This window comes from Rhinolophus sinicus, chromosome 4 (assembly GCF_057876585.1).
Source record: "Rhinolophus sinicus isolate RSI-liver-muscle chromosome 4, RSI-T2T, whole genome shotgun sequence".
NCBI lineage: Eukaryota > Metazoa > Chordata > Mammalia > Chiroptera > Rhinolophidae > Rhinolophus > Rhinolophus sinicus.
In genome coordinates, this window is record NC_142504.1 from 82,768,104 (window position 1) to 82,793,267 (window position 25,164).

The following is a 25,164-nucleotide window of genomic DNA, read 5'->3' on the forward strand; positions in this document are numbered from 1 at the left end:
TCTAGCCATTTTTTAGGTAATTTCCCTAAGACCTTGAGTTTAGACACAAAAGGCTTATAGTTGACTGGGGAGGAAATGATGGCTTCATTTTCATAAGCATGCCACAGTGTTTACAAGCACACACTGGGTTTATTGGGAGTTGGGTTTATTGGGTTTCTATTTTAGCTCAGCTACGTATTAGCTTTGTATCCTTGTGCCATTACTTATTTTTGTTGTCTTTCACTCCTTTTGTAAAATGAAAATATTGAGTGTCAACCTGTAAAAATTAATTTATAATTACACATACAGCATTTGACATTCTCTGGCAAATAAAAAATGTTGACTCTAAAGTACATATTGTTAATTTTTGCTATTATTTAACCCAGTTATTACAATGACAGGCTTCTCTCAGAAATCAGAACTTCCCAGACTGCATTTATCTTGAACTTCATATAACAGCAATTTGTAGTGGTTAAAATACTTGAAATTCATGAATGTGAAATAACAGCACAATAATATTTTCATTTTTATATAAGTGCTTCATTTATATAAAATACTTTCATTTTATATAAATTTTCAGACCTTTTCCATTTTGGAACCATACACTTTGTTTATCTGTCAGGATTGTTTTATTTATCATTATAAATTTATCTTTATTTCTCTGTAAAAAGATCAGACTGAAATGTTGAGTTTCTCGGCTGAAAACATCCTAGGTTACTTCTTTAATAGTATTTGGGCACTCTTTTTGTTATAGTTCAACTTTATAGAAAAGTCCAACATGTAGTTTTCCTCACTGGATTTAAAGGTAACATTTGCAAAGTAAAAGAGTAAATAAAATTCTCTCTGATTCTTTATCTGGGAGCCTGAAATTCTGTATTGATTTTGCCACAAGTGAGTTTCCTAGGCTGTGATGATAAATTGATTCGGGGGCTTGTCCATATTGCAACATCTTTGCATGTATCCAGTTTTACTGACAACGCTGCTCTAGAGACCCTGAGAACTTCCATATCTGACTTGGGGATTTTTATCCTCTGTCATCTCAAATGTCATTTTAGAAGTATTCATCGTAATTCTCTGTCACTGAACAAATAACGGACCACTGTGATAGTCACTCAAATTCACACAGTTTCACTGCTTGTTTGACAGATCCTGCTGTTGGCTACTTGAGATTATGGGGAGGTACAGACGTATCTAATACAGAATGAGGAAGGCATGAGATTGCAACTGAAATGGCACTGTGCATGCCCACTGAGGCTGCCAGTTAAGTGAAGGGATGACATCAAAACAAGAGAGCTCCTAGGACTGTGATAACATTTTTAGAAATAATAAGCAAAGCATAGCCCACTTTCCTCTAGCAGGTTTCAACTGTTGGAAAAGACTTTCACAGGGTAGCTACTAGAGATTTAATCCTTTGGTTCCTCAGAATCACACATATGTCCAATGAGACAACATTGCCATGAAACAATGAGGGGCTTTTCTTCTCTGCTATACTTCTAGTCTCGAAGGGGAGGGAAACAATCAAGACTTCACATCATTACAAATTGTCTTCCATTGAGCAATACAGGGCTGTTCGTTATTGTTTAAACTGTGTACTAAATATTGGTTGGCTTATATTACTTGAGCTATATAGCTTGAGCCATTTGTACCAGGACCCTCTTTGGCTGGGAATTGTAACCACCCTGGGTAAACAAGGATACATTTTAAGGTTTATTAGGCAACTATATTTGCCACATCTCCTGGCAAATGTAAACAGGGTTGGGGTGCAGCAGAGGCTCCCCTAAATCAGGAGATGTCTTTCAGGGACAATATACCTATTATCTCCTCTACTTACAATGCAACAAAGCTTTTTCCAGTCCCATTTCTATATCCAGCACTCCTAGTCTGTCTCATTACATTCGTATTCACGTGACGTGAAACTCCTAATTAATGTTTGAGATAAATATATTGCCCAGGAGAAGAAGGTTATGAGGATATAAATTAATGTGGTTTTTCTTAACTTCATACAATATTTTGTGCCATCCTTTCCTATCTGAGCCTGGTAAAGTTGACATAAGGACAGTTTTCAGCTGCAATAACCATTGGCTCCTCCTTTGATCACTTTCTCTGTGGGTAGGATGACTTTTACTTTGGAACAGGATTCTGTTCCACCAATGTGTGTGTGTGTGTGTGTGTGTGTGTGTGTGTGTGTGTGTGTGTGTGGTTTGTTTGTTTGGGTGGGGGGTTGTTTTAACTAACATATTTTCCTTCCTTTAGCAACAAGACATTTAAGTACATTTTGATAGGTTATAACTTAATTCTAAATTAATATCCTGAAAAATACACGTCTCCACTTTCAGAATTTAATCAACCTTCTAATGCTGCTGGTGAGTGGTTGACAAGAAAATATTACTGGAAAGTGAGGATATTCTCTCAGGTTAAATTGTGTCGAAACTAAAGTCCCTCCTTCATTCAGTGATCCCATCCCAGACTAAATGCCTAGTGATTTGTCAGTAAGGAAGCTAAGATATGGCCTTGAGTCATCTTGCAACAAAGACAGACACTGTGGCAGGAAATTAATAAGTGATGTGCTTACAGAAAGAACCCAGGCGTCCTAGTCATGACCTCATAGATAGTTTGCCACTTACTTTATAAAGCACATTCAGCTTTTATAGAGAAAACTTTCCCTGTTCCTGTGAAAAGAGGAGTTTGGGGCTTGAGAAAAATAGAACTTACCTAAATTCTATATCCTCAGCATTCCTTTGAGAATTCAGGAGGTTAGCCAATGCACAGTGTTTAAATCCACTGATCCTTGCCGACAGTTCATTGACTAAATCATGTCTTTAAATTTTACAGCTTTTAAACTGTCTTCAATTTACCATTTTACCATGACATACAATTATTTGTGCATTACTATACTGGAAGCACCTCAAGGGCAGTTTTTTTAAAAATTAGTATTATTCATACTTATCTTCTAGCACACTGTATTTTTCAGGCTTATATTTTTGAGTTGAAATAGATTGAAGCTAGAAATTACATTAAAAGAACAAGATTTTATAATGAATTGCTCAAGTGGAAAAAAGATAACCTACCTTTCTTAAATGTTTTCTGTTTTTGTTGCTTGCATTAAATAAAGACATACCTGAATAATCTGAGTTATTTTCCTCTCTTTACTGCAATATGTGTTACCAAAGTAAATCAACTAACAGCTAAGGTAGATACTATTTGTAGCACACTCAGAACTCTGGGGAAGTTCAAGGTTACTCTATCCCCAGGGAAAGGGGAATCTGATTACATTCAAGTGCATGATTTCTATTCTAGGCATGAACAGATTTATACCACTCTGCGAGGGGAGGCTGTTAGATGAGAAACAGGGGCATAAATGGAACAGGTTTGGATAGATGTCTCTTGGATCACTGCCGCATGGCCTTTGATCAACTCACTTCCGTGTAGCCCATGTGACAGTCAGGCTTGGGGAAACCTCTTGTTGGGGATTGAAGACCACTGCCCATAAGGGGCAAAAATGAACCAGGATGAGTCAGGGACAAGCCACTTAAACCTGAATCTAAACAAGACAGGAGAGACTCTAAGACAGTGTCTGAGATAAAAAAAACTGACATAATAACAAAATACACTAGCCCATTATACGTTTTCTTATACTCAAGTGCTAGCCGCAATCCATGAGGTTAAAAAATAGAGATGCCTGGTCTTAACCTTTTCACTGAGTCAGATTTCTAACAAATATTTCCCACAACTTACCTGACTCCTTTCAGAAATAAGTGGCAGCTAAGCAGTACTGGTGACCCCAGGACAGAGATGAGATGATGAAATATGCAAGGAAATGTGTATCTAGTTATATATATATATTTTTCTAAACATATTAAATTCCTCTCTTCCTTGACTCTCTCTTCATTAGTCCTCTCCTCTCAAACTTTGGGCCCATTCTTAAAAAATTGTTCTATATTGAATTAATCTGATGTTAAGAGCTTGTGCTTCAGAATGATTACTGCCAACTACACACAGTGCTCAAATGTTTTACAGACTTTGGGTGGGGGGCTTAAAATTCAACACATAAAAATGTACTTATTGCCTTGGTATGTAAACTTTATGACACACACACACACACACACACACACACACACACACTCAGGGTGCCAAAAAATGTATACACATTTTAAAAAGGAAAAGACTGTATCAAAATTATAATACTCAATATATACCAATAACAAAAGATGAATACAAGTAATGTATATACATTTTTTTGGCATACACACACACACACAAATACATATTATATAGCAATAAAAAAAGAAAGTATGACATCAATTTTGAAATTTCCCATTAAATTACTTTTGGTGCCTTAAAAAATGCTAAAATAAATCCAACATACCTAGAATCCTAAATATGTAAGCAGCTAAGCCAGTCACTTTATAATTAGAGCTGATTTTAGCAAGAACCTTATCTTTCCAAGTACTACATTTTACCTTATAGTACTAGCCCCTCTACTATCTGTCAAGTGGCTCATTGAGAAAGAAACCTGAAAGTAACTGCCTAATTTAAGTAGTGTTGGGGAGATGGAATGAGTAGAGTCAACTCAATTTAGTAATGGCTCTCAATCTTGATTACCTATTGGGATTCGTTTAAAAAATCGGTCCCACCCTCAGAGAGTCTGATATAATTGAAATGGGGTACAGCTTGAGGTTTGGGACTTAAACTTTCGTCAGGTCATATTACTAGAGCTGAATCTATGATCTGCTGAATTAGAGGTTGAGAGTATTGCATTTCATCAATGCAACTTTCCTTAGTAGCAGTATTTCTACTCAATTGTATGTGGAATATTAAAATAATACAGATTATATAAAGAAATATTTTTTAAAATATGGCAAATAATTCCTATAGTGTTTGAAGAATGAAGAGATTCTCTGGAAAGAAAGAAACATGAGTTCCTTCTTTTTCTGAATGTATCCATTATTTATGTTATTATTTACTCTAAATTATATAATGTTATTTGGAATAAGGGGTGCTCCCCGTTTGCTGTACTATTATATTACGAAGTTAACATTATAAGTGGTTTTAAAGATGAAAGTAAAATATTAGTATGAGTAAAAGTTAACTTCAAAGTAAGCATGAGCTCATTAGACATTCTTTTTCTAGAAGTCATTCTCAAATCTTTACCTGACCAAATTATTGGAGTACATGTTAGACTGGAAAATTATACAGATGCTCCTTGATTTATGATGGGTTATGCCTTGATAAACCCATTAGAAGTTACAGATATTGTAAGTTGAAAATGCATTTAATACACCTAAGCTATCGAACGTCATAGCTGAGCCTCGCCTATGTTACAAATGTGCTCAGAACACTTACATTAGTCCAGTTGGTCACAATTATCTCACTGTTGCTGATCAACATCACGAGAGAGTATCCTACCACACGTCACCAGCTTGGGAAAAGATTAAAATCCAAAATTTGAAGTACAATTTCTACTGAATGTGTATTACTTTCACACCATGGTAAAGTCGAAAAATCGTATGTCAAACCATCATAAGTTGGGGACCATCTATTATTCGATTTTTGAGGGTAAAATGTAATATCAGAGTTCACTACTTCTTGGAGATTTGGGTTACTTTATTATTTGTAACTCTTAAACTGATCTTTTCTTTTTCATTTGCAAAATAGCTAGGTAGAAGGAGTACACGGAAAAGTATAAAGCAGGTATTCAATTACATATATGGAGTCAGGGGTCAAACTATCTGGCTTGGATTCCTGTTTCTGAAGTATTCTAGGAGTTATGTTAGTTCTTATTCATCGTATTTTCTTCTGTAATTAGAGTGCAATACCATAGGATCATGAGAGAAGTTAATTAATTTTAAGAATTTAGACTATCACAAGTACTAAGAACTACATATCATTAAATGGCTTGTTAACTTTAAAGCATTATAAAACAAAAACATGCTTTTAACATTGATATAAAGTACAGACTCTATATCTTGATATAATATAGTATTTCATATATTACAGTATTTCTGCCTCTTTTTTTAGTGAGTATTTAATCAAAGGGGAATTGATAGTTTGATTAATTTTAAAAGTATAAACAATAGTTATTCATGAGAATGATTTTATAAAACCCAGAAAATAAGAACATTTGAGTGAAATTAGTTAGGCAAAACATACTGTAATGTTTACATTATATACTGTTTCAGATTTTAAATATAAATCAATGCTAATTTTAGGAGATTAAAAAAAACAAATATTCAAATGGTATATATTTTATATTTGACAATAAGGATTCATGAAAAATTAAAACGTTTGGAATTCTAAAAAATAAAAACAACATTGTATAAATCAATGAATCAATATTTAAGTGCTTATCATATGCCTTTCATGGTATAAATAAACAATGGACTACCCAGAGTTCTTGACCTGAACTTGAACTACTCTGTACCTACACTAATCAGTTTTGATCATTCCTTATTAATAAACTGCTTGATTTGTTCCTTGAAGCAACTAAATAACAAGTCAATAGTTTTATTTTCTTGAATTGTAAAGTGTCTCTTTGAGAAAAGATGTTGAATAAAACTCTTTTGAAATGCCAACAGTTCTTATTTTTTTTTATTTCTCCTCTTCTACTTTAAAAGCAGACTAGCAGTGCCATTTTATATGTGTCAAGTAGTTTGTGCTTCCCATTTCCATTTTCTTCAGCTACTAATGCTATCTCGCAGCAATGCTGTTCTGTGGCTCAGGGGAGCCAAGTGTCAGTTTTTCCAGATGGCAAGCTGCCAGTCTGCAGACACTGTTGAAAGTCACCAAGGGAATTCATTTCTTTGCAAAACCAAAGAACATCATTTCATGCACACCTTGTGTACATGATCAGCTCACAACAGCTGAAGAAACCACGAAAAAAAGACAGATGGAGAGAGAAAGAGGGGGTGGGAAGGAGAGGAGAGGGAGAGAGAGAGAGAGAGAGAGAGAGAGAGAGAGAGAGAGAGAGAGAGAGAGAGAGAGAGAGAGAGAGTCTGTTTTAATGAATTTCGCCAATTTTCTAGGCTATTATACAGTGACATATTTCATTTTGGGAACAGAAAGTTTTTAAACATTATTGCCAATTTACAGGAGCTTCTCTCTTAATAGCTGGAACAAAATTCTCAATTTGCCCTAATTAAAAATACTAGTTTTGGGGAATGAGTTTCTCCTTTTCATATTTAAACTGAACATTAAAAAAAGGTTAAATCACTTTAAATGGACTTTAAATTGCATTCTCTCTATCAGAATTGTTAACTTTTTGCCTGAGGAGAAAAATCTCAATATATGAATATAATATCAGAGTGGCATAGAAAGTGGTTTTTCAGTAATAAATATTTTGGCTAATATAGAGTTTGTATTTAAATGGGAAGTATTATGAGTTCTACCAATGGGGAATACTAATTGAGAAATATGTTACTTTTTAATAGTCATATAAGTGGAAACCTGAAGCATGGGGAACTCTATGATCTGAAATATGATTTCAGGAGTTGAACAGATATATCTACAGGTAGGAAGTTTAAATGCAAAGGGCTATATATCAAGGGAGGCAGAACAATGTAGCATGTGGATTATGAAACTAAGAGATAGAAATTCTGTTTCCAAGTCAACTAGTTACCAGGGGTCTTGGGCAGCCTCTCTGGGTTTAATCTGTAAAACAAACAGTTTCGTTTGGTTCTATAAATTTCTCCATTCTCTCAGGGGACATTATTTGGTTAAACTGTAAGTCAAATACTCTTCTGAGCAAGGATTACTCTCTGGTAGTCTTGTTATAATATTGCCTCTTCATTTTATGATACACAACAATGATTTTTTATTTTCTTTTCTTTTATGGAGGAGGAATTTGGAAATGTAATATTTTTCTGATGGGTCAATTTCTAAATTTAAACATTGACAATTCCTAGAGTTTGTGAATATTGAGATAGCACAACATGTGAATACTCACACTATGATTATTGTTATTCTTACATTTCCTCAGCACCTTCAAAATTCTTTAATCAAATAGTTAATGAATTTTATTCATCTAAGAATTAAAGAAATAAATAATTATTATACTACACAGGAGTTATTTTAATTCACAATTGAGAGTGAAACTGTGTTTGTAATAATGGGCAATGACAGAAACGATATTATTTTTTAAATAGCCCAAAGCTAGACTCTATTTTAAAACATTCTATATACGAAAGATAATAATATAATTTTTTGTGCTGTATATAGTAACTTCTACTATGATAAAATTTGAATTACAATTTCAATTCTCCTTTAAGTTACTATATCTCAACATTTAATAAGTGATTAGAGCTTTATAGTAAGATAAATAGCAAAAAATGGTTTGAATTTCGAAAACCCTTTTCAATAGTCTGTATTTTGCTAATTTTCTGATTCCTTTATCAAAGACCCCCCAAAATATATGATGCTAGTCCTGGTGCCATGACATTCATAGAAAAGCAATCATTTACCCTGTGCTTCATAAATTTAAAAGTCTCAAAAAGACAACGTAGTATTTAGCACCCATAGATACACACCATCATCAAACAGAACCAGATATATACATTAAAAACAATGATGGCTAAAAGAATTAATTTTATATTCTAACCATAGAATTTTTAGATGTGGAATCACTGGTATAACAATCAGGGCACAAGTGTTTAAGGAAAAGTTAACTATTTTCCTAATAAGACAATCAGAGGAGACTTGACATTTGTTATGAATTTGAAAGGTGAACGTGGATAGCTTTATATTATATGTGAGGAATCTATGTCTCACAGACACTAAATAGCTTTCTGGAGATTCACGTGTGATGATGCAAGGGGTATGTCGAGGATCCTGGATATAACTGCAGGGCTCCCCACGCTACTTCCCAGGGAGGCCAGGCTTCACACAATTGGGAGGATTTGAAGTAGTCTAATTGTTCATGGTTTTTGTCTTCTGTATTGTGGCTACAATGGCCATCACATAGTAAGAATTTGTTTTAAAAATTTGGTTTGTTGAGGGAAAGAGTCAGTGAAGAAACTCTAAGGCAAGAATTTACAATACAATACAAAACCGAGGAGGAAATACAATATAAAACTGAGGAGGAAATGAGAAGATGTCAGGGTGGGAGGATGAGACCACCAGAGACCACCAGAGACCAAATAGAACAGCTGAACACCTTCTTTCACATTGTCTTGCAGTAGGTGGTCCAGATTCCTCATTACTGTCCATTACAAGTGTAAAAGACAGCATAATTTCCAGAGAGCCAGGCTTCTACCAGACTTACATACTTTTACATTAATATAATATGAAGTACTTCATAAGTTTTTACTATAATTATCAGTGTTCCTTGTAACAGGAACTGAGCTCAGCACCCCTTCCCAACCCAAGGAGGATGCTGTATTTACCCTTCGAAAAGAAAAGGAACAAAGACTTGAGACTTTGGAATTTTCTCAGGTCGAACTGCTAATATATAAGTGCCAGGCCTGGGATCCTAACCGTGTGCTGGCTGTTGGCAAGCCTTTCCTCCTGACATTTACGGGAGTATTGTATATAAGATGTATGCTCTTCCTTAATTAGTTTCATCAGCTATAAAGACAGAAAAAGGGAAAAATTATTCTCCTCTAAGTGTGAAAAATACATTGGATCCAAGAAACCTATTTGGTTTCTTTACGAAGATGTCTTGAGATTTTAAATTGCTATATGCACTAAATTTCCAAAGGATTTGAAGAACAATGAATGTTGTATTTCGTAAACTTATTTGACAATTTAGCACTTTTTCAAAAGAAAAAAGAGTCTAATAATTAATTTGTTTGTTTCTTTTTCTAGGTTACTTTCTATTTGCTTTCTTGTCTTCTCCTCACATCTCAGCCTTACATCATAGATAGCACCAGACCACTCCCTGCTATGGTAAAACATATACAAGGTAATGGAGAGATTTTTCTTCAAAAATAGATACATATAGCACTCTGATATTTTGGTTGCTATTGTCGTATTTTGAATCTACTTTTTCCTCCGACGACTGAAGCAGCCTAAATCTATTTTTTCTACACATTTCCTGATAAGTTTTCATTATCTATTAGACTAAGTCATGTCTTAAGTTGGACTTAAAAAGAATCTTTTGCAATTGAAGTGAATGCTTCTTGATGGCAGGCATGATATTGATATTGATGTTTCTCTCTACAAATAGTAGAATCTCAATAAGTATTCACTGAATGTGATTTCTTTTTATTTCCTCTCTGATTCAGCATCCCTGTGAACACTTATGTGTAGACTGTGTTTTTATCCATCCCTTCCATAATTTAGGTTATTTATCAGGTCTTCATATATAAGGTTTTACTTTACTAGTGGTCTTCTAGTAAGACTTACCAATGGTGTCAGTTTTCATATTGTTCTTTAGTTGGTAAAGAAAAGGACATGGAATTTATTTTTCTCAGCAAAGCATATTTCATAAACTATATATTTTTTCTGATTGTAACAGATAACAATTTGAGATATCACAGCATCTGCTCACCTAGGAAATCTAAGGGAGAGAAGATTACAGTTATCCAGTTGGATATGACAGGACCTTATGCTGGGAATGAAAAGGAAATATCAACTTCAAACAGCGGCATAAATAGGATGGTTTGGTCACACTGGTTATAAACACATAAGGAGAGAACAGGGCCAAAATTATTTGTTCTGGGGCCTTCTGATAAGTCATTCCATACGTTCTGCAATGACTCTTGCTAGTCTCCTTTGAAAGAGTGGCCCTGCTTCACTTTGACTTTATCTTTTCATCTGTAGACCTCTAATAGCTTTCACATTTTGGTACTGACTGGCCTTGTATTGACACATGTCTAACCTGTCACCTGTACAGAGTCATCTTTCTTCTTGTCCTTGAGAAATTATTTCTATTTCCATTCTGCTCTAACCCCAGTCCAGACTGAATTTCTTTTTAAGATCCCTAGCAAAGATTTAATAGATCTCATCATATTGATTCTAAGAATCAGTTTATGGGCTTCCTGTATATACTGGTTTGTGCTAAACTGACTAAATTTCATTTTCTCTAATTTTTTTTTCTCAATACTGTGCTTAGTTTTTCTATTTGTATAGTGCCTGAATACATTCTAACCACTTCTATCTCTCTATTTATGAGAACCAAGAGGCGAATAGGTGTTCCTACACTAAAAACCATACAATGATATGTCCAAAATCTATATCTTTTGAAAACAGTTTTGTTGTTGTTATTGTTACTTTTTAATAGCCACATTTTCTTTATCAGCCAAGATAGTCAAATAAGATTGAAAACCATACATGATGATATTCATTAAGGAAAATAAATTAACTGTGATAGTAGAGCAAGGAAACCGATTTTCTTGTACGGTTGATAAAGGATGTGTTTATTCTGCTTTCCTTTTGTGGCTCATAAACTGGTTCTGAAAGTAATTTCAGAAGAGTTTTCCAAAGGTAGCATCATAGGAATAACCAGTGGCGAGGCTTTCAAAGTCATTATTTATGAGTATGAATATATATTTTATATATATATATATATATATATATATATATATATATATATATATATATATTTACACATATAAGTCCTGCCCAAAGGTACACAAATTACTAAAGACGAGTCTGGTAACAATAGTATATTATCAGATATCTCACCACATAAGTGGCATCCATTTATTCATATACAACAGAGACATTTCACCAGACTCTGGTGGTAGCTGCAGTTTTAGCCAATCTAACACCTTGGCTAAGATATGTTTGCCTAGGTAAGGAATGAGGTGAAAGAACTCCAGAAGTGGAAGCCTTGCCTCAAAGAAAGCAGTTTTCTTGACTCTCCGGACTGCTCTCATTTTTACTGCTAATTCTACCTGGGTTCCTGCTAATCATTTGCAAAGGGATCTGATACTGTTTTACTTTCAATTTGGGGACTACTTTACAATTTGTCTTGGAGGAGAGAGCTCAAGTTAAAACTGGTTTCATACCAGCAAAATGAGAATTTGTCGATACGCAGTTGTTGAATCGAATAGATTTAAATTGAACACCACTAGACCCAGTGGTATCATGACAGGGAAGAGGAAATTTGTGACAATTACTCAATATTTGTGGATTGCCCACTATATACTAGTGTGCTATGAAAGAAGGAGCAAAGTTAACAACATGTTTGACCTCCAAAAGCTCCCATACTGCAATGGGTGATGAGAGTTAGAAATAATGACTTTGCTCAAAAATATATAGCTGTAATGAAGGACAAATTATCACCATGCCCCAAGTGATGTCACGGAGAAGTTTCAAATCATGTTTCAAACCAAGATTGTAAATACATGTCTTTGGCAAATTATACCAATTATACCTCCCTGGTTGGGTTGTCATGCATATAAATATGTCTGACAATTAAGTTCACGAACTCATCCTAGAAAAAGTGCTACATACCTCATTGCTGAATATCACTATGGTCACCTTCAAAGTATTCCCTTTGGGAAGCTATGCACTGATGCCAGCACCTAGTCCACCCTTCAAAGGAATTTTGGAACACTTTTATTCTGGAATGGCCATCAGAGCTGTCGTCGTATTACACTTGATGTCCTGAATGTCATCAAAATGTCTTCCTTTCAATATTTCCTTTATCTTCGGGTAAAGAAAGAAGTCATTGGTGGCCAGATCAGGTAAGTAGGGAGGGTGGTCCAATGCAGCTATTTGTTTACTGGCTAAAAACTCCCTCACAGACAGTGCCATGTGAGCTGTTGTATTGTCATGATGCAAGAGCCATGAATTGTTGGCGAAAAGTTCAGGTCATCTAATTTTTACATTCAGCCTTTTCAGCACTTCCAAATAGTAAACTTGGTTAACTATTTGTCTAGTTAGTACAAGTTCATAATGAATAATCCCTCTGATATAAAAAACCGTTAGCAACATCGTTGCAACAAATTCACAAATTTAATTGTCCGACCTCATTTAACCTTGTTTTATGTGTATTTCTGTTTAAATATACATTATATAGTATATTCTGTTGATTTGTTAATATTGAATTCACAGCTAACATCACTGTAACTCATGACCAAACAAATCTTGTTTAGTATATGTTTTCTCTATAAGGTACATCACAGACTTCTTGTATTTTTGAACACTAAGTATCACTCCATCACTAGATTTGTGGGCTATTTTAAACAATAACATTATAAATAAGAAAGCACAAATATGCAAAAAATTGGTACTAAATAGATGGTTACGGTATGAAAGATGAAACAGATTATTGCCTTGTTCAACCTCTGCTAGAATGAGCACGTTGGACAACTCAATTTTTTTGTCCCTCTGCACATGTCCACAAATGACTGCAAAAGTGCCTCAAGTGCCAATTTTTAGGTTACAAATAAATTTTACCAAATAGATAAATTTACAAATATGGACTCCAAGGATAATGAGGATTGACTGTACATTTTGTTCCTCATATATTCTTATTGGTAAACATGGCAGAGCCCTTGTCATAAAGGTACTTGCTATCTGGTTGGGGATATGAAAAACTGAAAGAGTAATATCTGCTCTACCACACTGGCCCCTGAACACTTTCAGTTAACCTGAATACCTACCGCTATACACTATCAAATTGATTTGGATGGTTGGGTTTCACCATTTTGGAATAGATGGATCACTTAACCCAGTGAGGCCAGACAGCTTGGCTGTTCTGTACTTTCACACTCTGCAACTGGATAGTATTACTGATAACCATCTTTACTCAGCCTTAACAGATCTCCAAAAACTATGAGAACTTGGAAAAGAACAAACAAAAACAATAAGATAACTGACTCAAGATTTTCTTTGGACTTTCCATTTGGACTGAGGTTCTTAATTGAAGTGAGCTATCAGAAAGCCTCAGACTTAAATAACTTTCATATAAGCAACAGTTAAAAACATACTAATGGAATTACAATGGATAAGTTAGTTGGAGGTATGGTCCTAGTTGGTGAGTAAGGAGGTGGCAATAATTGTTGTAAAATATTTAATATATTTAAATTTGAGACTCATTGATTCTAAGTGCTTTCTTGATCTTACCCGAAGGCACCAACAGAACATTTTTAGCAACTATGTCAAAGCAGTTACCTAGCTGATAACAATTGTAAGACACAAAGGCACAATTTGTATTAGATGAATTTCCATTGTAGAGGTATGAAAATGTAAAACAACAACAACAAATAACAAAAACATAAAAAGTGACAAATAATTGATGAATTCATGGTTATGTTATTATATTATTACACGGACTTATTTTTACATAAATTATATTTCTCAAATCATATTAAAGACTATTTTCCCAACCAGGAAAAAGTGATCGGAGACAGTCTTGAACACTTAAGAGAATCATTTGAATACATGGATCATTTGCATAGGCTTATATGTTTATTTTTAACTTCTCTCACACACACAAAAAAATGTTCTATTTTTTACTCACTCATATTATTTACTCATTAACAATATCTATTTTCCTTTAAATCTACTACTTGCCCCTGGTTGCATTTCAATTATTCATTTAAACTCCTATTCAAGATCTTCTTGCTGTGGTTTGAATTTTTACTGCTGCAGTTACTCTTCAGCAACACATGGAAAGGTGCTGTGTTAATAAAGCGCTTGATTTTTACTTAATCTCAGAGCCCAGACTTTCATGGATCACTCTCCTCTAGCTTGTTTGTAATAATTAGTCCAAGTTACTGGTTCTCAAACTCTGGTGAATATTTGAATTTTCTGTGGAGCTTTATAAAACCACAGCTGCTACAGCTGTATCTTAGAGTTTCTGAGTCAGATCTTGAACACGATTCAGGCATGGGAAGCACAGGGTGCATCACATCACCAGGAGAATCCAGGGCGAGCTCTGGCACTCTTAGATTTCTTCATGTCCATAAGAAGGGCATCTGTACACAAGTTCTGCTGCCCTGGCTGCACCAACGTTGACCTTGGCTTCTTAAGAGACCCAACCCTGCCGTCCAGATTTCTATACCTAATAGCTATACATGCACATTGTCATTAATTGATCAAGTTTCTGTGCTCCATTCTGATCATCAATACATCACATAGAATTTCCAGCTAAGAAATTTAATTTATGCTTGCTGGTAAAAGAATGGGTGTGAATTCATTAATATGATATCATTTATAGATTAGATAGATGCATTTTAATTTTTTCTGAGAAAATGCTTTAAATGGAAAACTTGCATTAATAAAGAGAATTCCAGGTTGTGAACTAAAGTGTTAAAGTGATGCTTTTATTTTGATTAGAGTTTTTGAATCCTTCAAATCAGATCCAGAAATTGGTCACCTATTCCACCTCTGTGCATAACCAATCTGTTATCACTTTTAGAGATCACATCCTTTAAAAAGCCTACATCGATTATTTGGTATTATATCATGATTCTCTCCCCTACATGGTCATTTAATCTTTACCTTTCTTTCATAATGTCAAGCGAACATGTATCCAAATGTTAGATATGAGTGAAAATGGTTGTGTAGCTTTCCCATTATAAGAATAGTTTTAAAAAACTGAATGCAAGAAATATATTCACATGTTCTAAAATATTGCATAGCATAGATTGGATGGTTAATGTGATTGCTATTAAAACAAATCAATAATGAAACCCTTCAAACATTGAAGCATTCAAACAGCTGAATACCATTAATTGAAAATCATGATATATTTTATAAATCAAAGATGGCAAATCGATACCAAGGTGAAAGGTGCACCTGTGGTGATCAGTCTTAGTTGCATTTTCCTGACAGATGACCACATAATATTGATTGGGAATAAGATTACAATGAATAGATGGGATAAGCTGGTGTCTGGAAAATTCACTGCTTACATCCACAGAGAAAATTGGGACTTAATTAATTAGGCCTCTTATGTGTAGATAATTACATAAGCAAACAAGAAATACTCATGTGAGAATAGTGGCATGGTTAAATTAAATGGTTAGCATATATTGGATTATAGGAAATTGAAAGTAGGAAGCTGTGTCATATATCATAAAATTTTGGAAGCAAAAGGTACCTTGGAGACCATAATTCAACACTCATTTACAGATGTGGAAACAAAGGGGCAAATCAGATAAATGATCTGATCAAGACAAAACTATAGGTAATACATAGATCTAGAAACCAAGATGAAATTCTTTCTGTTTCTAATGTATATATGTAATATATAGGAATTACACACACATTGTTAGTATTTCTATTGTGAAAGGTATTTCTATTATTAAAGTGTGCGGGCCACATGTTGCCCATCAAATAGCAGACCAGCCAGGGCTTTGTCACTTGGTGGTGTGGTGGCAGGGATCCAAACAGCATAAGTATAAGGAAACCAATGAGTTGGTTTTCTGGAATTTGGATTCTGTTTTACCAGAAATAGAATTTTGCTTAAGAAAGCTGGATCTCCAGAGAAGTCCATAAAAGTTTTCAGGCCAAGCACTCATCTTTTCTTCTGCAAATGGAAAGAGGGCTGGCAACACTTTTTGATTTATGATTTAAGGAGAAATAGTTGAGTTCTAAAATGTGTTATTATAAATTTGAATAGTCACAGAATGAAATTTCTAGTATGTTTTCTAGGGTGACATGCTATAGTATGTATTACTAGCTACAATTTTCACTACCCCTAAATTTCAAATTCAATAAATGAGATAGGGACTGGAATTGTGTTTTAATGAAGTCCACTTGACTAAACAGTATGTTGGCTTTATAAACCACTGGCCCCCAAAATATATATTTCAAGATCCTTAGCATGGCATGTAGGACCCTTCATGATCTTAAAAAGGAATGACATTTATTTCTTTCTGCTATAATCAAGATGAGGTATGTCCCTTGACTTTCAAACATGTAATGATTCATTGTCATTTCCTAATGCATATTGTAAATCATTATGGTGTATTCTACACTTCCAGTGTTTCCATTCACAAACTCTAACCAGTGCTTAATCATCTCCAACCCTAATTCTCATTGACTTTATATACCAGTTATCTATTGCTTTATAACAAACAAGCCAAGGTCTAGTGGTTTGAAACAATCATTTATTTAAATAATGATTTTGTGAATTAGCAATTTGGGCTCGGCCCAGCTGGGTTGTTCTTCTGTTGGTGTCAACCAAGATCACTTATGTAAATACAGTCGTCTGCCAGTCAGTTGAGAAGGTCTGCTGCTGGAAATTGGCTGGCTGTAGGTTAGATGAAAAAAATGAGTGAGCTACATGTTGCCCATCAAAGAGCCAACTAGTCAGGGCTTTGTCACATGGTGGTGTGATGGCAAGGATCCAAAAATCATAAGTATAGGGAAAACCTCATTGTACAAAAACATTTAAGTCTCTGCTTACATCATAGTGTTAATATTCTATTGGCCACAGAAAGTGACATGACCAACCCAGATTTAAGGGTGAATTAACAGGCTTCACTTCTTGATAGAGAGATCTGTGATAATCACACTACAAAAGTATAGATGCAAGGATGAGAATTTGTCATCATTTTTACAATCTATCATACATTGATACTGGTCATGATTGTTCATTTGCCTGAATAGAATGTCAGAAATTAAATTGCTTGATAAAAGTCAGTTTTGTAGAGTCAAGCCAAGATACGTTTGACTCCAAAGATATTGAATTCACCTTATGACAGATCTTAAATGTATCTCACACTTCTTTCTTTCATCTACCCTCTATTATCTTAGTTCAACCCATCATCTTTGACCAGCATATAACTTTGTGTTTCCAACTCCCTTCACGCAATATATTTTCCATAAAGTAACATGAGTGATATTTTAAAATATAAATGAAATTATGGTATTTCTCTAATTAAAAGCTTCCAATAGCTTGCCATCCTTCTTCTTAAAAAACAAAAATCTAAAGTTATTATCTTGATTTACACTCTCTTAAAAGATCTTCTCCCTTGCTTTGCTCCCCACACACACGTTGTTCTATCCTGCCCAGGTTTCACTGTGCTTAAGCCACACTGACCTGTTCATTATTTCTCTAACACACTAAGTTTATTCTCCTTAAATGCCTTTGTTTTGCTGTCTCTGGATACAGGACTTCTGAAATAAAGACTCTTTTCTCTTGGACTACTTGGCTCTCTCTCTGTATGCAGGCTCATGACAACGGCAACTTCATAGAAAGGACTTTTCTGTTTTCTGTAAAGTAGACATGCATTTCCCTGAGTCCTTCCCAATGGCAATTTATTACATTAATTTTTTGGGGAATGGTGTAGATATAGCACTCATCAGTATTTGAAATTATCTTGCATATTCATTTAGTTTTATAAGATCTATTTTCTTGCTATCCTTTTAAACCAAGTGACAGTAGAGACCCTGTTTATCATAATCACTGCTGTACTCTTAATCAAGGACCATTTCTTGATATGACATTTATTGAATTAAGAAATGACACGCTTCAGAACTTGGAAAAGCCCATGGAAAATAACACGGTTCTTTCCATACCCTTGACAGCTTTCAGTAAAGAGCTGAAGTCCACATAGTATAAAGTTCATCCTCCTAAAGTTTTTTCTTTTTTTTTTTTTTTTTTGTCAGAGTCCCTATGATATTTTGGACATGATCTTAAAAGAATTAAAGCATTCATCTTCAGCGTATGTCTTTAATTGAAAGACATACTTTAGGGATGTCTGCATCCCCATGACTTTAGGGATGTCTACATAACCAAAGGGGAAACAATGGTCTGCTTTGAAACTAAATTTCTCTAACATCTAAATGACTGACATCATATTCTTACCAGGTGTGACAGATGGGAATTATAAAGATTGAAGAAAATTGAAGACCTGAATGATGGAGAGGAGAAATATAAAAGAATTGTGGATTTAGTGACACAGAAGATAAAGTTCATTGCATTGCTTTGATTAAAATCTTATTTTGTTTTATCTTGGTAGAGGCAAAACCATAAGCTTTGTCTGGAGTATTTTTGTCGTTCTTGACTTAAAATACAGGGAGCTGTGTTTTATATATTTTATGACAATTTTCAACACAGATTGTGTGAAGGATTTCACTCTCAATGGAATAAAATATACTTGACAGCAGAGTTATAACTAGAAGGACTGGTAAGAATAGAGGTATGGAGATTAAGGAATGTGTCCTAGATTTATATGAGCATACACCAAATAGTTCAGTCTCATAATTACCTTAGAGAGTTGGTAGAGAAAAGAAAATAACTTGTTAAACTGCAAAGTATACTATCTTCTCTCTTAGAGTTGCTCATTGGGGTATTTTTTAAAAATCTTGTATAAGAATTATAGAAAAATTCCTGAGATTGTTTATGTTAGAATATTGACATTTCCAGAAGATATGTGATATATCGAATGTCTAAAAAGAATATTTTAGACACTATTTAGAGAGAGCATATATCTTGCTTATTTGAATTCTCAGTTGAGTATTACAAGACATCAATGTACTTATTATATACTATATGTAAAGGTATGATAAACACACACACACACACACACATTTATTTTTTAATTTTTTTTGTTTTTATTGAAATGGTAATATCCTGCACTTAAACTCATTCAAATCTTTGTAGAATTACATTGCTAAACTTGATAAAAGGGGTTTTTGTTGTTGTTGTTTTTTAATTGCTATAGCTGTTGTTCTGTTTTTATATATTCAAACCCCTGAATACTGAAGCTACTGGAACAGAAATGTGCACTCAAGTAGACTGAGAATATTTAAGCATCGATATCATTTGCTTACTCAATAGAGCTGTGCTTAATTAATGCCTACTAAGTGGAGGGACTAGGCAAAAGACTATGGAAAATGCAAAATAAAAGATAGATGTCTTTTTAGAAAAGTAATTTAAATTACTTTTTGGTAAAGATAATGCATATTCACAAATCAATAAAACATAAGGTGGAACTAGGTGCTTAAATTGCACACTTTATTTTATTAAAGTTTTTTATCAAAATATAGTTAACATGCAATATTATATTAGTTTCAGGTGTACATCATAGTTATTTAACATTTATATATCTAAAGACGTGATCACCATGGTAAGTCCAGCAACCATCTGACACCGTACCATGTTATTGCAATATTATTGACTATGTTCCCTATGCTGTACATTACATCCAATGGCTTACTTGTTTTGACCGTGAAATTTAAACCTCTTATTCCCCTTCATCTTTGTTCTCCCTTATTAAATTTTTCAATTAAAGTTCATAGTTAGTATTATTTTACATTAATTTCAGGTATATAGTATAGTGGTTAGACATTTACATAAATTAAAAAGTGATCCCCCTGACAGTCTAGTACCCAGCTGACACAATACATAGCTATTGCCGTATTATTGATGATATTCCCCATGCTTTACTTTACATCCCCAAGACAAGTTTGTAACTACCAGTTTGTACTCCTTAATCCCTTTTCCTTTTTCACCCTGCCACCAACCCTCTCCCATCTATCATCCAGATAAATCTAGGACCCATCTGACTCCATACATAGTTATTACAATATTATTAACTATATTCCTTAGGCTACATCCTACATTCCCATGACTATTTTATAAGAACCAATTTGTACTTCTTAATTTTTTCCCCTTTATCACACACTCCCCACCCCTTCTCATCTGGCAACCATCAAAATGATCTCTGTATGATTTGTTTCTGTTTTGCTTATTTTGTTTTTTAGATTCTATATATAAGTAAAATCACAATGTATCTGTCTTTCCCTACCTGACATATTCCACTCAGCACAATACCCTCCAGGTCCATCCATCCCGCCAGAGATGACTAGAACTAATTCCCTTCCATGGGCGTACAATATTTCATTGTATATATGAGCTATGACAATCAAGTTAGCGCACTAATCCTAGAAAAAGGGCTACATACCTCATTGCTGAATATCACTACAGTCACCTTCGAAGTACTCCCTTTGGGGAGTTATGTACTGATGCCAGTGCCTAGTCACCTTTCAAAGCAATTTTGGTACTCTTTCTGGAATGGCCATCAGAGCTGTTGTCATATTACCCTTGATGTCCTGAATGTCATCAAAATGTCTTCCTTTCAATATTCCCTTTATCTTTGGGTAAAGAAAGAAGTCATTGGGGACCAGATCATGTGGGGAGGGAGGGTGTGCCAATCCAGTTATTTGCTTACTGGCTAAAAACTCCCTCATGGACAGTGCTGTATAAGCTGGTACATTTTTGTGATGCAAGAGCCATGAATTTTTGGTGAAAAGTTCAGGTTGTCTAACTTTTTCACGCAGCCTTTTCAGAACTTCCAAATAGTAAACTTGGTTAACTGTTTGTCCATTTGGTACAAATTCATAATGAATAATCCCTCTGTTATCAAAAAAGGTTAGCAACATCATTTCAACAAGTTTGTGAATTTAATTGTCAGACCTCATATGTACCACCTACTCTTTATCCACTCATTCATTGAGGGACACCCAGGCTGCCTCCACATCTTGGCCATTGTAAACAACACTGAAGTAAACATATAGATGCACATGTCTCCTTGAATTAGCATTTGGGTTTCTTTGGATAAATACCCAGGAGTGGGATTACTGGGTTCTTCGTCTCTTATAGCATTTGATTTAAAGTTTATTTTGTCTGATAAAAGTATTGCTACCTCTGCTTTTTTTGTTTTCATTTCCATTTTTATGAAATATCTTTTTTCCATCCCTTTACTTTTAGTCTGTGTGATCTTTTGCTCTGAAGTGTGTGACTTGTAGGCAGCATATATGAGTCTTGTTTTCTTATGCATTCGGCCACCCTATGTTTGAATGGAGCATTTAATTCATTTAAACTTAAAGTAATTGTTGATAGATATGTAGTTATTGCTATTTTAGTATTCATATTTTTATCTTTTTATTTTTTTTCCTTAAAGATGTTCTTCTAAGATTCCTTGTAATACTAGATTGGTGGTGATTAACTACTTCAGCTTTTTCTTGTCTGGAAGCTCTTTATCTGTCCTTCTATTCTAAATGATAGCTTTGCTGTATAGAGTGACCTTGGTTGTAGGTCCTTACTTTTTATCACTTTGAATCCCTTCTGGCCTGCAAAATTTCTGTTGCGAAATCAGCTGACACTCTTATGGGAGCTCTCTTGTAGGTAACTAACTGCTTTTCTCTTACTGCTTTTAGTATTCTCTCTTTGTCTTTAACCTTTGCCATTTTAATTACAATGTGTCTTGGTGTGGGCCTGTTTGGGTTCAACTTGTTTGGGACTCTCTGGGCTTCCTGGGCTTGTATGTCTATTTTCTTCACCAGGTTAGGGAAGTTTTCTGCCATTTTTTTGTTCAGATAGGTTCTCAATCCCTTACTTTCTCTCTTCTCCTTCTGGTACTCCTATGATGCAAATGTTGGTATGCTTAATGCCCCAGAGGCCTCTTAAACTATCCTCACTTTTTTGGATTCTGTTTTCTTTTTGCTGTTCCAATTGGGTGTTTTCTGCTACTTTGTCTTCCAAATAACTGATTAAATCCTGTGCTTCATCTAGTCTGCTAGTGATTCCTTCTAGTTCATACTTCATATCAGTTATTGTATTCTTCACTTCTGGCTGCTTCTTTTTAATGGTGTCTACATCCTTTTTTATGCTTGCCATCTTTCTGCTGAAGTTCTCCCTGAGGTCATTGAGCATCCTTATAACCATTGGATCTCTGAGTCTGGTAGATTGCTTGTCTCCATTTTGTTTAGTTCTTTTCCTGAAACTTTGTTCTGATCTTTCATTTGGAACATGTTTCTTTCTCTCCGCATTTTGGATGTCTCCCTGTTTTTATTTCTATGTATTAGGTGGAACCACTATGCCTCCCAATATTAGTAAAGCTCCCTTATGTAGTAAATGTCCTGTGGGACCAAGTTTTGCAGTCTCTCTGGTCACCTGAACCAGATGCTCTAGGTTTGTCCCTTGTGTGAGTTGTGTGTATCCTCCTGTTGTAGTTTAGCCTTGGCTGCTGTTTGCATGTCAATAGGAGGGCTTGACCCTCTGGCTGATTGGTTGTAAAGACTGGTGTGACTGCATGGGCAATCTCTTGTGAATAGGTTGATCCCATTTCTGGGTATTTAGCTGAAGAAACCCAAATGCTACTTTGACAGGATGTGTACATTCATATGTTCATTGCAGCATTGTTTATAATGGCCAAGATGTGGAGGCAGCCTGGGTGTGCATTGATGGATAAATGGATAAAGAAGAGGTGGTACATATATACAGTGGAATATTGCTTTGCCATGGAAGTGAATGGGTTCTTGCCATCTGCGGCAGCATGGATGGACCTGGAGGGCATTGTGCTGAGTGGAGTGTCAGACAGATGCAATGTGATTTTGTTTATATGTGGAATTTAAAGAACAAAATAAACAAACCAGAAACAAACACATAGATATAGAGAACATTTTTTTTTTTTTTTTAAAGATTTTATTGGGGAAAGGGAACAGGACTTTATTGGGGAACAGTTTGCACTTCCAGGACTTTTTTCCAAGTCAAGTTGTTGTCCTTTCAATCTTAATTGTGGAGGGTGCCGTTCAGCTTCAAGTTGTTGTCCTTTCAGTCTTAATTGTGGAGGGCTCAGCTCAGCTCCAGGTCCAGTTGTCATTGCTAGTTGCAGGGGGCACAGCCCACCATCCCTTGCGGGACTCGAGGAATTGAACTGGCAACCTTGTGGTTGAGAGCCCACTGGTCCATGTGGGAATCGAACCGGCAGCCTTCTGAGTTAGGAGCATGGAGCTTTAACCACCTGAGCCACTGGGCCAGCCACTAGAGAACATTTTGTGGTTGCTAGATGGGAGGGGTTTAGGGGTAAGTGAAAAGGGGAAGGAATTAAGAAGTACACATTGATTATTGCACAGTAGTCACGGGGATGTAGGGTGTAGCATAAAGAATATAGTCAATAATATTATAATACCTATGTATGCTGTCAGATGGGTAATAGATTTATCAAGGTGACAGATGGGAGGAGGGTATAGTGCAGGGTGAAAAAGAGGAAGAGATTAAGAAGTACAAACTGATAGTTACAAAATAGTCATGGGGATGTAAAATAAAGCATAGGGAATATAGTCAATAATATGGTAATAACTATGTATAGAACCAGGTGGGTACTAGACTAATCAGGGGGATCAGTTCTTAAATTATATAAATTTGTAACCACTATGTTGTACACCTGAAATTAATGTAAAATAATATTCAATGTCAAAACAAACAAACAAATAAATAAATGGCAAATGCTTTTGCCTGTTTAAAAAAAGTTAACGAGAAAAACAAAAATGAGTGAAGTACTGATACATGCTAAAACATTGACAAACCTTGGTAACATTATGCTAAATGAAAGAAGCCAGTCAGAAAACTACTTACTGTATGATTTAGTGTACATGTCCACAAGAGGCAAATTTATAGCGACTGCAAATAAATTAGTGATTGCTTAGGGCTGTGGGATGAGGACAGGGATGAGTGAATGGCTACTAATGGATATGGTAAATATTTTTACAACTATATGAATATACTAAAAACTGAATTGTACAATTTATGTAAGTGAATTTTATGGATGTGAATTATATCTCAATAAAGCTGTTTTTAAAAGTTTAAAAATGATGAAACATACTATTTAAGCTCCAATCTGAAGAGCTGGATAACTGTAAATATCAAATGAAGGAGACTTTAGAAGCAAGGATATTGTCGGGGATAAATGGGATAATTTCATAACGATGAAAAGTTCATTTAATCTAGAGGGTGTAGCAAATACAAATGTGCATGCAACTACAAACAGCTTCAAAATAAGTGAAGCAAAAACTGATAGGACTGAAACAAGTAAGATACATTTCCATGATTATAGTTGGATACTGTAACACTATTCTCTTGGTAATTAACAAAACACGTAGACACAAAATCAGCAAGACATGGGAGACCTGAAAAGCATTATTAACCAATTTGAGCCAATTGACATCTACAGAAAACCCCATGCAACAATAGCAGAACTTCCATTTTTGTTGTTGTTTTGTTGTTGTTGTTTGAAGGAGGGCTCAGCTCACAGTGACCCATTCCGGGATCGAACACGCAAATTTGGTGCTTCCATCACCATGCTATAACCAACTGAGCTAACCGGCCACCCGCACACTTCTATTGTTTTAGATTGCATATGTAATATAAACTAAAAGAGACCATATTAGAGTCCCTAAAACACAATTTAGAAAATTTAAAACAATTATACAAAGTATATTCTCAGAACATATGGGAATTAAACTCAAAATCCATGACAGGCAGATATCTGTATAACCGCC

At 34.9% G+C, this 25,164-nt stretch overlaps 1 long non-coding RNA gene across 1 annotated transcript in view; it reads left to right on the top strand.

Moving 5' to 3' along the window:
- The window catches only part of LOC109452335 (uncharacterized), a 42,356-nt gene extending 18,720 nt beyond the window's left edge, over nucleotides 1-23,636 (top strand). Inside the window, exons 2-3 of the long non-coding RNA XR_002138125.3 lie at nucleotides 9,778-9,874; nucleotides 18,689-23,636. This is a non-coding gene — a long non-coding RNA (uncharacterized LOC109452335). The remainder of the gene's footprint in view (nucleotides 1-9,777; nucleotides 9,875-18,688) is intronic.
- The last annotated feature ends 1,528 nt before the right edge of the window (nucleotides 23,637-25,164 follow it).